Below are 15,524 nucleotides of genomic sequence, written 5' to 3'. Positions count from 1 at the left end.
ATACACACATACACACATACACACATACACACATACACACATACACACATACACACATACACACATACACACATATGTAAAAGCATACCAATATTCATGTCACATTAACCATCAAAACTACAAACATCAACATGAAATTTATGTATCACATATTCCCTACAATAGGAAACCAAACACCTATTCGCATATTCAAAAATATAATCATGCATCACATCGCATACTCCCAAACATTACACATACATCAAAGCTTCAAAACCAAGACTTGTTGGGTCAACCAAAATCATTCAATAAACATTGTCGGACACAAACTCCGAAATGTTTGACGTTGTTGTGTAACATCCCGAAGATTACTTTATGAATATTGTTATTAAAATGAGAATTTTTTTTTCGAGACATTACGTTCTTAGTAACATAAACTACGAAAAATCAATGACGGTTACTTAATGGTAACTGAAAATGATGCAATACTTTTCCTGAATACTTCTTCATTAGTAGGCTGAATTCTTCAGTACTACAAAAGTACTCTACACAGATCCCTAACCCTAAAAAGCAAAAATGAAAAGGAAGTAGCTCCTAACGGCTAGCTCTAGTACTAACAGGGGCACTAGAATCCTCACTCGGGTCCTCCTCCACCTTAGAGTCCAAAGAGAGATCTATCACCTTGATAGAGTCCTCTATACGGACCAACTCCACACAATCGTTATTTTCAGATTCCATCTCCTCCATGGTATCATAGGTAGAACCCCGCGAGCTAATCTTTATCCTAGCATACACATGCGGTTCTTGGATTGTACGCCGAGCAGCTCTCCTTGGCAATGTAGAACGGGTCACATCATTCCAACTCTTTTGCCTCTTTGTCGGTTCTGTAACAGCTGGTCCACAAGGAGTCGAAGACTGGATGGATGACACAGTAGGTACTGGACTCTATCTTGGTAGAGTGAAATAAGTCTCCATGACTGCATGGTGAGATGGAAAGCGCATAGTGGTGCCGTCACACAACATCTCCAACTCCAAGCAACAAGGGCCTGTGTAGGTATAACGGTCTCCATCTCCAAGCCTCCTTCCATGACATCGAGAATCAGTAGCTTTGAATACACGCTGATTTGAACATCTTGACAAGGACGTGTTCAATATATGAATGTTATGTTTAGTTCATCCATCCTTACACCAATATCCTCCCAATAACTATTCAGAAATAACCGAGAGTACATGTCCCATAACAAGCTGATTTGAACAAACCAACTTATTCCTCGCAAGGATATATGATTGATTAGATCCAATGGAACTGTCCATTTTAGGATGGTGTTGTATCAAACACTTTCTGGGCATCCCTCTCATCGATCCTAACTTCAAAAAGGGATTGTTAGAGATTGTCTAGTTTTCACTGTGAGAACTGTCCGATCCAACAGAATACCTCATCCAGGAATATAGGGGACTCGTCTCACCTAGACTTTTCCTCAAGGCTTTTGCTGACGTATCATCACCATCACCGTCCCTCTCAAGTCTCCCTCAAGGCTTTTAATCATTATTTATTTTTATATAATCTGCCCAACCTAAGACATCTCCCAAAAGAACACTTCTTGTGGGGCCCGTTTATATGTCATAACATAAAAGGGAAATAATATCCTCACTAATACGAATCATCGCTGAATCACCCTGGACGGGCTAATTGCCAAGCCACTTCGGTCAGACGATCTCGCTGCATGGTAAACATAACATTTTAGGCCTCACCCTTAACAACATAATAATCGATGAAATCCTTTTTAAAATATTTTATCGTGTATTACTCGCATTGCCATACTTTCCATCATTTAGATGATTTTATAACATTGATAATTGATTATGCCAAAGATTAATTGATTATACTGATAACCGACTATAACACTGACTCAAGGCCAAGGGGTTGCATTTATAGAGAGGGAAATCAGATTTAGGGGGAGATCAAAGTGGTTCCCCAAAATCATGGTCGTGTAAGGAGTTGATGAGTGATTTAGGGGAATATGTAAGTGATTGTACTTTTGCTTATTCAACAAGCAAGCTTGACTCATGAATGGGAGATATGAATAATGCGATGAAACATCATGATTAAAACCATGCCCGAGTATTGTCGGTTAAAACTCTGTCGTAGATTAAAAATCTCACGATTTAGGGTTACGTTTAGAACGTCAAAACATGGATTTCAAAGTGAAAAATATCTAGAGATGAGTTATGGACAAAATTCATGTAGTTTTTGGCTAGAAATAATATTTTGAAGCCAATTGCGCAATCTGAATTCGATTCCGAGTTATGGAACTCCAAAAATCACATTTGGGCCGAATTTAGGGTGAATTTGGGCCTGAAAGAGGCCCGAAGACTTTCCATCTCAGAAAATTATGAAATTTTTCCATAAATTACGAAATCACATTATAAGACTAAAACTCAACTAAGTTTGAGCCTAAATCAATACCTATTAATTTCCAAAATTAATCGCTTGTAAATTAAATAGTTAATAAAACGCGCACTGAAAATCACGGTGTTACAACCCTCCCCGACTTATAAGATTTTCGTCCTCGAAAATTAAGCATACCTGTTAAGAAAACAGATAGGGGTATGACTCCTTCAATGAACTTCCAACACTATCCTGCTAAACCGAGGAAACTTCTGATCTCCGTTACTAATTTCGGGGATTTCCATTCCATCATTGTTTCCACTTTAGCAGGGTCCACAACAATTCTTTCGCTTGATATCACATGCCCGAGTAAATTCACCGTTTCCAGCCAAAATTCTCACTTCGAAAGTTTGGCATAGAGTTGGTTCTCCTTCAAAATCTACAACACTATTCTTAGATGTTTCGCATGTTCATCTTGATTCTTCAAGTAAATCAGGATATCATCAGTAAACACAACTACAAATGTGTCGAGGTATGGGTGAAAAATCCTGTTCATGTAATCCATGAACATTGGAGGACCATTTGTTACACCAAATGGCATCACGAGGTATTCGTAATGGCCATAACGCGTCCGAAAAGCTATTGTCGGAATATCTTTCTGCTTCACGCGTATTTGGTTGTACCTGATCGAAGATCAATTTTTGAAAACACGATAGCTCCTTTCAGTTGATCCATCAAGTCATCAATTCTTGGCGATGGGTACTTGTTCTTGATGGTGACTTTGTTCAACTGTCGATACTCAGTACACAACCGCATATTGCCATCCTTCTTCTTCACAAATAACACTAGAGCAACCCATGGAGAAACACTAGGTCTGACAAACTGTTTCTATAGTAAGTCTTCCAATTGCTTCTTCAACTCTGTTAACTCCAACAATGCCATCCTATAGGGAGCTATAGAGATCAGTCCAGTTCCAGGAACCAAATCGTCTCTATCTCCCACACTAGGTGCAAACCAGGATTATCATCCGGAAAGGCTTCAGAGAAATCCTTAACTATGGGTAGGATCTGAATCTCTTCTCCACATTTCTTCTCGAATGATGCTAGAAACATAAATACTTGAGCTTCATTTTTCAAGAGTTTCTTCATTTGATTGGCAGTTGTGCTTTTGGTTTCATAATAGGATTCTATGGGGTTTTTATGATTGCTAAAGATTACTGTTTTGTTAAAGCAGTTCAAGAGAACATGGTTGTGGGATAACCAGTTCATTCCTAAGATGATATATAATTGGGATAAGGGTAGACATATCACGTCTACTACAAAGGTTCAGTTATCTAGTATTATGGGACAATGGGAGCATATAGTTAACATTACAACTGGTTCATTGGTGGATGTTGATACAATTAGGTCACAAGGTAAGGATACTATAGGCAATTCTAATCGGTTTACACATCAATAGATATGAAAGAATGAGTCGCTCCCAAATCAAACAACACTGATAAGGAAATCTCATTAATACAACATGTACCTTGTATGGGGTCCTCATCATCCTCAATCTCAACTCTGCACATGGTGAACACCCTACCTTTGGCCTTAGATTTGGCCGCTTGAACAATATTCACTTCTTCTCTTTTTAGCTTAGGGTGCATAAGCTTGATGTATCCAGGCTGTTTACAATGATATCATACGAGGTAGTTGACGTAGAAATGCTTCCCCTTGCACTTCGAGCACCAAGGTAGTGTATTGTCATTAGAGTTCCCAACTGGTGAACTCATTTTGTTGTTGTTGTTGTTATTGTTGTTTCCCGGTTGGAAGCTTCTATTATTGAAAGGCTTGAAGTTCCTCTGTTGGTTCCCAAATGGCAATGCATAGGGCATCTATTTGCGGTTGAAGGGCTTTCCCCTTCTGTGCCCTGGACCAAAATTCCTTTGGGGTCCATAGGAATTTACGGTTGGAATGACACTCTTCAGTGCCGCATTCCTTGCCTTTACACATTCTTCATAGAGTCGATACTTGTTGACCAGAGTTGGGAAATCTAGTATCTGTTGATGTACGAACATCACTTTCAAGTCTTGTCTGAGTTCATCCTTAAACTTGGCACACTTGGACCTTTCGTTCCCCACTTGATTATAGTGTAGGGCATATCTCGCCAAATCTTCAAATTTGGCAGCATACTCCCCAACAGTCGTGCTCCCCTAATGTAGATGTTGGAACTCCATCTCTTTCTTTGTCCTCATGTCTGTAGGAGAAATCTTTCCTTGAAAGTTGTTCAGTTGACAACTTGTAGTTTATACATCATCTGGCATCTGGTAAACTCCCACCAGTTTTCAGCCTCCTTTGTCAGCATATAGCTCGCATAGGTGACCTTTTGTTCCTTAGTGCACATCAGTGCCCAAAATATTCTTTCCAACTCCTGGATCCAGTTGTTTGCAGTATCAGGTGCAAAACCTCCTTCAAACTTTGGCGGTTGGCGATGACAGAACTCATCCAAACCTCTATATTAAACTAGTCCTCGAGTTGGTTGTTGTTGTTGCTGCTTCAGTTGATGTAAGTTAGCATTCAAATTTTGAATTGCTGCTATCATTGAAGCCATGAAGTCGAGGTTAGAAGTTGCACGTCTAGTCATTGTAAATCTGTGAACATCAGACGGGTATGAGATACTTATTATACATAAATTACCCATGGTTTGTATTTTTTCTCAAATATTACTACCATACACTTAAATACACAAAGTCACGCAAGAAAGCTTGTAAGGCCATGCCCAAGGCCGGATAAGAAAGAACAGCTCTGATACCATGTTCTAACATCTCGAAGATTACTTTATGAATATTGGGATTAAAATGGGAATTGTTTTTTAATATATCATTAAAAATTGTTTTACTTATATTCATTTCTTTTCCGAGACCTCACGTTCTTAGTAACATAAACTGCGGAAAATCAATGACGGTTACCTAACGGTAACTAAAATTGATGCAATACTTTCTTGAATACTTCTTCATTAATAATTAGACTTGACCCTAAAACACATATAACGAGGTGTTGTTTGGTAAAGTAAAATGTCAATATAGAATACAAGGCGAAATCTAATCATCGCCCAACTGAAGCTATACAAAATAGGTTGAATTCTTCAGCACTACAAAAGTACCTTAAATAGATACCCTAACCCCAAAAATAAAAAAGGAAAAGGAAATAGCTCCTTATGACTAGCTCCAGCACTAATGGGGGCTCTAGAACCCTCACTCGGGTCCTCATCCAGCTCGGAGTCCACAGAGAGATCTATCACCTCAATAGTGTCCTTTATGGAGACCAACTCCGAACAATCGTCATCTTCAGATTCCATCTCCTCCATGGTATCATAGGAAGAACCTTGTGACCTAATCTTTGTCATTGCATACGCCCGTGGTTCTAGCATTGTACGTCGAACGACTCTCCTTGGCAGTGTAGAATGGGTCACCTCATTCCAACTCCTTCGCCTCATTGATGGTCCTACAATAGCTGGTCCACAAGGAGTCGAAGACTGGATGGATCACACAGTAGGTACCGGCCTGTCGCCTGGTAGAGTGAAAGAAGTCTTCCTGACTGCATGGTGAGATAGAAAGCGCATAGTGGTGTCGTCGCCTGCCATCTCTAGCTCCAGGCCACAAGGGCATGTGTAGTTATATCGGTCCCCATCAATTCTCCATGCCCCCTTATGGGACATCGAATGAATATTTTTCATTGACGATGTGAAATTATACAGAATATTACATCCAGACATAACACACATAATATACATACTATGTTATCACATACATAAATTAGATGATAAATGATGTTTGTAACTCAGGATATGGGGGCCAATATCCACGAGTTCAATATATGAATGCCATGTTTAGTTCATCCATCCTTACACCAATATCCTCCCAATAAACTATTCAGAAATAACCGAGAGTACATGTCCCATAACAAGCCGATTTGAACGCACCAACTTATTCCTCGCAAGGATATATGATCGATCTATTCCAATGGAACTGTCCATTTCAGGACGGTGTCGTATCAAACACTTTCTGGGCATCCCTCTCATTGATCGTAATTGCAAAAAAGGGTTGTTAGAGATTGTCTACTTTGTGTTGTGAGAATTGTTTGATCCAACATAATACCTCATCCAAGAATACAGGGGACTCGTCTCGCCTAGAATCTCCCTCAAGGCTTTTGTTGATGCATCACCGCCATCGTCGTCCCTTTCAACATCTTGGGGCTCATTTGCCTCTCGTAACTTTCCTCTCTACTACTTTATTTTTCATAATGAGTATGCACACTAACCGAGGTTAGCCCGTTAAATATTTTAATTATTATTTATTATTACATGATCGGCCTAGCTAAGACATCTCCCAAAGGAATGCTTCTTGTGGATCCCGATCTTACTTCGTAACATAAAAAAGGAATAATATCCTCACCACTACGAACCATCACTGAATCACCCTGGACGGGCCAATGGCCAAGCCACTTACGGTCAGACGATCTCACTGTGTGGTAAACATAACCTTTTGGGCCTCGCCCTTAACGACATAATAGTAGACGAATTTGGGAGGAGGACCCTAAGTAATCCTGTTACCACCAACAACCCATACTACCGGTAGATAACGTTTACTTATGCTCTAGTGATAGGTATTTGTTTCATCTTTGGGACATTAGTCCTTTTTAAAGTATTTCATATTGTATTACTCGTATTCTCATACTTTCCATCATTCAGACGATTTTATAACACTGATAATCGATTATGCCAAAGGTTAATCGATTATTCCTAGTTACAGTAGCTAAAAGACCATGTAATAGATTATGTCCACCGGACAGAGAGATTTTAGAATATTGATAATCGATTATGTTACACGTTAATCGATTATTCCTAGTTGTAGTAGATATAAGATTCTAATTTTTTATATTGATAATCAATTATGTAAAAGGGTTAATCGATTGCTCCTAGTTACAGTAGATACAAGATTCCGATTTTTGATATCGATAATCGATTATCCACCATGGTAATCGATTATGACCATCAAACATGGGGTTTTAGAATACGGAAAATCGAATATCTCAAGGGCTAGTCGATCCTTCCTAGTTACAGTTATTCGAGTAATGTTCATCCATGGATCACCACAATATTACTCCACATATAGACATAACTTAAACGATATGACTTAAGAGATCATACGTACTTAATCCTAACAGGCAAACAATTAATTAAGTACGAGATTTCTTAGTACTCAAGATAGCTCCAAACTTTTGAGGTAGTTTAGGAGCTCCAAATGTTATATCCTGACACCATTGTGTCCCGATGTATTCTCCCTCACCTTAGAGTGTTGCGTGAGTGGCTCCCTTGGTGATAAGTGCGAAACGAGTATGCTACCCAACTTCGGAAGCTTTAGAAATAAACACAAGAACAAATCTGTAGGTTTGCGAGTTAAAATCCTTGCATGATAACCCTTAGGTAAATACATCTTTTAAATTATCATGGACTCAATCACTTTCATCCATTTGGTTCAAGATTACATATTCTTGAACCATCCTTTATCATCGAAAGTCTTGTTTAAGAAAACAATCCTTTTTAAAAATAAGACTTTAAAAAGCTTGTACTTTTAACTTTAACACAAATTAATACTTTCATGATGACTTTTTAAGTCATATTCACCACTTTAAGGTAAGTTACTTAACCACAGTCAACACTTTAAATCAAGATCTCTTAAGTTAAACTTACCACTTTAAAGTACGCTAAATCAAATGGATTGAATACTTTTGAACAATAAAACTCCATGGTCATTTCAACATATTTCATTCTAAAGCAACCACAAGCGTTGATAGTGTTGATCTCATTCATAAAAACAATTATTTTAAAATCAAGATATTTTATGTTAAACATACCACTTTAAAGTAATCTAATTATAGTAGATTCAACAAAACTCTATTATCATCTCTACACATTTCATTCTAAAGCAACCATAAGGGTTGATAGTGTTGATCACATAATCAAGAACAACATATCAAAAGTTAACATTTTAAACCGGGATCTCTTAAGTTAAACTTACCACTTTAAAGTAAGCTAACTTAAGTTGATTCAATAAAACTCTATGGTCATATCAATACATTTAATTCTAAAGTAACCACAAGGGTTGATAGTGTTGATCACATAATCAAGAACACCATATCAAAAGTTAACATTTTAAATCAAGATCTCTTAAGTTAAACTTACCACTTTAAAGTAAGCTAATTTAAGTTGAATCAATAAAACTCTATGGTCATCTCAACACATTTCATTCTAAAGCAACCATAAGGATTGATAATGTTGATCACATAATCAAGAAAAACATACTAAAAGATGATAACTATCTAATGATGTATGTGTGAGAGATTGAGAAAACAAGAAGAGAAATACCTTGAAATATCTTATAAGTGCTTAGAATGCTGTGAGAAAGTAAGAAAAAATAGTTTTCAAGTCCAAGGGGTTGCTTTCATAGTGGGGGAAATCAGATTTGGGGGGAGATCAAAGTGGTTCTTCAAAATCATGGTGGAGTAAGGAGTTGATGAGTGATTTAGGGGATTATGTAAGTGATTGTACTTTAACTTATTCAACAAGAAAGTTTGACTCATGAATGGGTTATGTGACTAATGCGATGAAACATTGTGATTAAAACCATGTTCGAGTATTTTCGGTTAAAACTCTGCCCGAGATTAAAAGTCTCCCGATTTAAGGTTCCGTATAGAACGTCGAAACTTGGATTTTGGAGTGAAAAATATCTAGATATGAGTTATGGACAAACTTGGTGTCTATTTTGACTCAAAATAATATTTTGAAGTCAATGGCACAATTAGAATTCGATTCCGAGTTACGGAACTCAAAAAATTACATTTGGGCCAAATTTAGGGTGAATTTGGCCCGAAAGTGGCCCGAAGACTTTTTGTCTCAGAAAATTATGAAAATTTACCATAAATTAGGAAATCACAATACAAGACTAAAACACTTACATGCCAGAATGTCCTTTCAAGATAAACATTGTCGGACTCAAACGCCGAAATGTTTGATGTTGCTAGACTTAGATCCTAGAATGTCCTTTCAAGATAAACATTGTCGGACTTAGACGCCGAAATGTTTTAACATTGCTGGACTTAGACGCTAGAATATTCTTTCCAAAATTCGCATTGTCGGACTCAAGCATTGACATGTTATGACATCAATAAACTTTCATCATGGCAAACGTGAGAACTGCCTCAACAAATCTCTGGCTAATTATGGCAAAACGCAGAAACTACCTTAACATATCTCTAGTTCATCATGATAAAACGCATGAACTACCTCAACAAATCCCTCGTTCATTGTGGCAAGATGCAGGAACTGCCTCAACAAATCCCTAGTTCATTATGGCAAAATGCGGGAACTGCTGCGACAAATCCCTAGTTCATTATGGCAAGAAACGGGAAGTGTCTCAACAAATCTCTGGTTCTCTATGGCAAGACGCGGGAACTGCCTCAACAAATCCCTGGTTCATCATGGTAAAACGCGAGAACTACCTCAATAGATCCCCGATTCATTATGGCAAACGCGAGAACTGTCTCAAAAAATCTCTGGTTCATTATGGCAAGACATGAGAACTTCCTCAACAAATCCCTGGTCCACCAGTAGAGAATCGATCTGCATTATCAAAATTCAGTATTCTCTCAAAGGCTTTTTCCGAGCCATGAAAAAATAGTGTTTATTTCTTTAATCGTTACTTACCATGGTATCTCTCAAACCTCAGTTTGCTTACTATTAGGTAAGCAATAAGTAAAGAGGGGCAGTTGTGAACACTCATTTTTGTTCAGCGCAGAAAAAACAAAAAACTCTTTCTTCAAAATAAATAATTTCTCAAAAATAAATATTTTCAAAATAAATAAATAAATAAAAACTAAAGAGTCAAATTAAGTTTTATTTAGGATTAAAATTTCAAAAAATGGGGTAACCATGTTTATCCTAAACAAATCTTGTTAGTTTGGTTTTAGGTTTTAAGTTATTTTAGGTTTTTTATAAATAGAGTGGATTAGGGTTCCTAAAAAAGAGATCCCAATTGATCCCAAAAAATAATTCCCAAAAAAAGGGAAAGAAAAATATCCAAAAATGCAATTTTGAAAAATAAAAAGTAGAGTAAGAGAGAGAAAAAGAAAGAAGGTGATTATGCGATCCGGTACGGTCGCGCACAACAGAAAGCAACGTGCACCACATGGTTAACCATCAGATTGGTCAACTATGTCATGATATTCGTTGACCTGAAGTCTAACCAATCAGGTGCTGCCACACATCCCCCCATATGTGCATCCAACCGCAGCGGATCCAAACCCTCGAAAAGGTGCAAGATCATGTGTGGACAAGTGCACCGCTAACTTCTGTGTTCCTCATTCCCCACCAATGAGTGGAGTCCACGTGGCTACCATTCAATGAATCACAGAACGACACGTGGCTCTCTATTTTGTCTCTGTTTGCACCAATGATGTAAAAACAGTATCGTACCGGCTAGTTTGACCGAAAACCGGCGAACCGGATCCCTACACGGTACGATACAGACGTTGAACCGACCAAGTATCAAAACCGGTCAAAACCAGTGAACCGGCCAGTATTTGACTAAACCGGTCAGTTTATACATTTTTTTTTTAAAAAAAACTTAAAAACCCATTACAAGGTGACCCATCTTTCCAACCATTCTTCAACACTTCAAGGCGCATGCTTCTAAGACATACTTAGATTACACCTTTTGGTTCCTAACATTCGTGTGTAATCTCAGAATCTCAATGACATTTGTGTAATCTTGGAGTACTTTCTGAAGATAAGATTTGGTGCAAAAATATAATCTCGATATGAGATAACTTTGACTCATTGGTGTTAAATGTTAAAACTCCAAATTTATTTGTTTTGTAGAATGAGTTTTGAACTTGTGTCATTTATTTATATTTTATGGTTGTTAAGTGATACTTTTGAATTGATATATGTTTTGTAATTTAGACTTTGAATTTATTAAAGACTTAAAGTTGTTTGTTTATGTGAATTTTGAGTAGATTATGAATATGGATTATAAATTTGAGTATCTACTATTTGAATTTTTTTTTGTTATAGGTTTATATATACAAATATAAGCAGCTATGTCCGGTTTAACCGGCATGCGGTTTAATTACTAAACCACCGGTTGAACCACTGTACCACTATACCAGTACCCTGACCGGTTTGATAACCGATATGGTTTTAACAATCTCTCTATTTTATTTGTATATGTTAATGCTACACTATTAAACATAATCATTTAATAAATAACATATAATTATATTGTAATATTTTTTATAATATCAAACATAAATCCAATCAATGAAATAAAATTAAATATTAATATTTTTATATGGATAAATAGTAATAATATAAAAGGATTAAAATATTCTTTTAGTATAATTAACCATCAACAAACTCTTTTATTGAAATTTAAATAGAAATTTTTGGCAACAAAAAAATAACCATAACTTTTTTGTTGTAATTAGGCTAAAAAAGTTTCTACATTTTTGACTGAATAAAATGTACTGGCGATTCTAATAAAATTGTTCAACCGAAAAGCGAGGCGTGACATCGAGGAATTGTCTCTTTTGTTCATCATGACTGTTATTTATGCACTTTAAAGTGTTTAGTTGTTGTATAAAATGTAAAGGAATGAATTCCGGACCTTTTATTCATCAATGATATGGTGTATATATACACAAAAGTTGATCATATAATATCTTAACAAATCTAAATAATATCTCAACAACTTTAAATTTGCTCCTAAAATCTCTCATGATTACTAATAGGAAACTTGTTCCTAGAATATCTTCTAAGCATTAATAAATATAAATATGCTCCTAAATATTCTATTTACATAACAACTTGAATTTGAACGAAATAAGAAACTTTATTAGCTTGTTTTAAGGTATTCCTAAAATCATATACATTAATTAGCATTAAAGTCAGGTTTACGATTCCTATAAACACTAAAGTGATAAGCTTATCAGAGTTATCAAAACCACATCATGATTACAATTGTGGTCATATTACCGTATTTGCTTGCAAGAGTCCCTAACATCAAGGTTTGGAAAGTCACCAAAACTACGCAAAAATTATTTTAAATATTGATTAATATAGCTACAATATTATGATTTTTGGTAGTTTTCCATTTTCACAAATAGGACATGATCACGATTACAATTGTAATCATATCACTCATATTGCGAACAAAATATATATGCATTTTTCTGAAGGTGTCTGTTAAAATATGGTAAGAGTCATGAAAAGAAAGCTTCTTGATGAATCAAGAAGTGTATAAAAGAAAACTTAAAGAAATTTAAAGAAAGAAGAATGAGAAACAAAGGTTGATAATATTCTCATTGAATGAATTGAATTGATTGAATAAGAAGTGAGTCAATATGACTTATTTATACAGGGAAAAGAATGAAAAGAAAGCTTGTAAAGCAAGTAACTAACATAAACCTAACTTGCTAATTCCTAACTTTCTAACCAACTATCATCTTCCAAAATAATCTATCATGTATCTTTAATATCCCCCCTCAAGCTGGTGAGTGAACATTTTTACTCTCCAGCTTGGAATTGATTTGAAGCTTGATTTGAAGTAATAACAACGCTTAACCACCCATGGCAGAAGCTATATCATCAAACGTTTAACCATCCATAACAGAAGCTATATCTTTGCTTAAACACTATGGACAGAAGCAGAAGCTACCCATCCAATGCTTAATCATCCATGACAGAAGTTATATCTGAGCTTAACCATCATGGACAGAAGCGAATCAACCATTGATGATGAAAGAGAGAGAACGGGTCAGAATCTTGATCCTAATGAGATGTTTCTATGATGAATAAGAAATAGGAGTAAATGATGAAGAATAAGAAAAATGCAATCTTGTATAGGATAAATTGGTCATGATACTCCATTCCTGAAGAGCTTGAGGATATCAAGAAGCTAGCTTATGCACTTGAAAAGAATTCTTGACCAAAAACAAACTCCTTTGATATGAATTTGAAGGTCGATAAAGAAGGTGATAATGAAGAATTTAAGGCCATATGTTGAAAAGAAACATTGGATGTTGAAGAACAAAGTTGGAGCAATCAAAGAAATTAAGGTAGTCTTACCACATACAACATTGTCACCTATTAGAAGCAAGATAACACCAATGAATGTCATTAAGATGAAAAAGAAAGCACGACCATGTTCTTGATTGTTGATGTTTTCCATGAAATACTTCATGGAACCATAAGCGGAAGCTATCAAAAGATAATTATGCTCTGGTACCATGTTAAAATGTGGTAAGAGCTATGAAAAGAAAACTTCTTGATGAATCAAGAAGTGTATAAAAGAAATCTTAAAGAAGTTTAAATAAAGAAGAATGAAAAACAAAGATTGATAATATTATTATTGAATTTATTGAATAAGAAGTGAGTCAATATGACTTATTTATACAAGAGAAAAGAATGAAAAGAAAGTTTGTAAAGCAAATAACTAACATAAACCTAACTTGCTGATTCATAACTTTCTAACCAACTATCATCTTCCAAAATAACCTATCATGTATCTTTAATAGTGTCAGAAGGCAAAGTTTAATCCATAACTAAATCAACTGCAACAAAATTTACCTACCAAATTACCTAAAGCATCTTCAAATAAAAAATGGTTGATTAATTCCATTTTTTTCCAAATCATGTAAATTATGCTGTATTATTTCACCACACACTTTTCTCTAGTCCAATTGATGCATATTTGTCACTCTGCTCCTATGATCACTAAACCTAATAAAAACACATGACCTGAAAGCAATATTAAAGTTGAAACAAACTTCCCAACCAAACCAGTTGAAGAACTGTTAGCACCCAAAGTATTAATTGCTGTACATATTTGTTGCTCATCAACACATACATCTACATTTGAGGGGTCCCCCTTGTTTTAAATATTTCACTCTAAAAGTGTAGGGTCCCTCTTCCCTAATCTGACAAGTAATGCAGTACTAGCATTGTCTCTGCTAGATAAATAACACTTACTACGGTTCTTATATTTTTTACTTCATGCGTACAAACATTTCCCTAGTACTTATATATCACTGCCCATCCCATGTTGAAACGGAATTTCAAGGTTTTAAATCATAATCATGGTCTTTGCATTATTTTTAGTATAACTAAGAGTATTTCCTTACTCTATAGGTAATAAATTAATCTTTTTTGGGTACGTGACTGCCCCCCACAAATGTCGTTCTCAAGAATCCAGCTTTTGGCCGTTTTGCCCTCATATCAACGTTTTTTTTTAAACTGTGAACTATGTGTGATTACTCTTCCAACAAACGTCGTTCTTAAGAATCGAACATTTCACATTTTGACTTGTTTGTGGACCTAATAAGGTCTTACACTAGTAGACCAATGTCTCGTTCAACTATCTAAACCTTAAAATGGTGGTCGTTGCTTGGTGATATTCCTTTTTAAAACATTAGCAATATCTTCCATCACCATCTGGATAACTCTTAAGTCCATTATTGTTACGTAGTACCTTGTTGTGGTAGTGCCCTGTGCTGCTTAAAACTGGAGAAAATGGAGGTGAAATAAAATAAAAAGAAATTGAAAGTGCTTCATATAACTTCTGGCGGATTTTAATTTAAACGTTAGGAGGGACAATAATATTTAATTACACGTTAATTAATTGTACATGTAAAAAAATTATTTATTTCCTTTTCAATATTAATCACTATGTTGTGTGCAATAAATTCATCTTCTATTTCCCTACCTAATTTTGTTTGGTTGTTTTCATTGTTGAAAATGATATTTATGTTAGCTGAACCACAATAGTTAAGGTAAGACGAACAATTTGATAAAACAAGACATGACTAACAACATATGGTTGAGAGTTTTTTTAAACTTGAATGACTTAATAACACCAAGAATAAAATATTGAAATTGACATCTCAAACTAATCTTCTCTCTTGGTCGTTAAAATCCATAGCATATAATTGTTGGACAAAAATACATATGTTATTAATATTAAATGAATTTTTATGATATATATATTATCAATACATACATAATCTCTTTCATTATGTGTAAAGTATTTTCGAACTCAAATGAAGTCATATATTATAAG

Source organism: Lupinus angustifolius, chromosome LG03 (genome assembly GCF_001865875.1).
Source record: "Lupinus angustifolius cultivar Tanjil chromosome LG03, LupAngTanjil_v1.0, whole genome shotgun sequence".
Taxonomy (NCBI): Eukaryota; Viridiplantae; Streptophyta; class Magnoliopsida; order Fabales; family Fabaceae; genus Lupinus; species Lupinus angustifolius.
This window is presented reverse-complemented; position numbering follows the sequence as displayed.